Source organism: Penaeus chinensis, chromosome 9, assembly GCF_019202785.1.
Source record: "Penaeus chinensis breed Huanghai No. 1 chromosome 9, ASM1920278v2, whole genome shotgun sequence".
Taxonomy (NCBI): Eukaryota; Metazoa; Arthropoda; class Malacostraca; order Decapoda; family Penaeidae; genus Penaeus; species Penaeus chinensis.
The window spans coordinates 33,819,528-33,821,202 of record NC_061827.1 but is presented as its reverse complement, the minus strand read 5'-3'; positions in this window follow the sequence as shown (position 1 = coordinate 33,821,202).

Genomic DNA, 1,675 nt, shown 5'->3' with positions numbered 1-1,675 from the left:
TAATAATAATAATAATAATAATAAAAATACTACTACTGATAATGATAATGATGATGATGATGATGATACTAATTAAAATAACAATAATAATAATAATGTTAATAACACATCAGTAATAATAATAGCAATAATGATAATAGCAACAATAGAAAATAATAATAAGATTTTTATGATAATAATAATAATGATAATAATCTTAATTATAAAAAAATACTACTACTGATAATGATGATAATGATAATAAAATATGATAATAAAATTGATAATAATAACAACAACAACAACAACTACAGTAATAATAATAATAATAATAATAATAATAATAATAACAACAACAACAACAACAGTAATAATAATAATAATAATAATAATAACAACAATATATTTAATAGTAATAACATTATCAACAACAATATTATTATTAATAATAACAATTTTCATAATAATATTATGATTATTAGTAGTAATAGTAATAATAATAATGATGATGATGATAATAATCATGATAATACTAATATTATTACTAATACTACTTCTGATAATAATTGCAATAATGATAACAACAACAATAATAATAATAATAATAATAATAATAATAATAATAATAATAATAATAATAATAATTATAATAATAATAACAATGAAAATCATAATGATAAAAATAATTCTAAAACCGATAATGATGATGATAATAATAATATTGATAATAATAACAATAATAACGATTAAAATAATGATAATAATAATAATAATAGAAATAATAATAATAACACCAAGAATTATAGAATAGATATGATTGTTATAATAATGCCAGTAACAATTACTAAAGAGGGAGATGTTCATTATATATATTCAACTAGATATGTGTAAAAAATATTGCATGCAACTTTCAAAATTAATAAAGGAAAGGTGATTATATATGCATTATGTCTGTTTCAGTGTATATTATAATAAATATCACAAATTTTAGGTCAAGTAAAAGAAGAGAGAAGGGAAGAAGGAGAGAGAGGTAGAGTGAAAATCAACTTGAGTGATGAGTTTACCTGAAAATGCCTTTTTTTATTTTTTTTTTTTTAAAGAATTTTAGAAATTAGAAACATGTGATCAATTAACCCACACCCTTCGAGATAAGCACACACACACACACACACACACACACGCACACACACACACACACACACACACACACACATACACACCAAAATCAGTACTCACCCCCCCCCCCTCCCCAAACACTCAGATACATTTTTCTCGCCTCCCCCTCCCCCTCTCCCCTCCCCCTTCCCCTTTCCCCTCTAATACCTCTCCTCCTCTCGACGATGCCTTTTCCCTCAAGGGATATTGATGAGAGGGTAAGGGAGGGGAAGGGAGGGGAAGGGAGGGGAGAGGAGGGACGGGGAAATAGGAGAAGGATAGGGGGGGGGGGTACGGAGGGAGGGGGATAACGGGGTGGGGAACAAAATAGAGGGTAGGCCGAGGGAGGGGAGGTGGGGGGAGCAGGTAGGGGATAGAGATATCGCAAGGAGGGAGGCGAGGGAGAGGAATGGGGATGCGAGGGGAGAAGAGGGGAAAGGAAGGGGAGGGGAGAAGAGGGGAAGGGAAGAAGAGGGGAAGGGAAGGGGAGGGGAGAAGAGGGGAAAGAAAGGGGAAGGAAGGGCGATAGGAAATGCCCTAT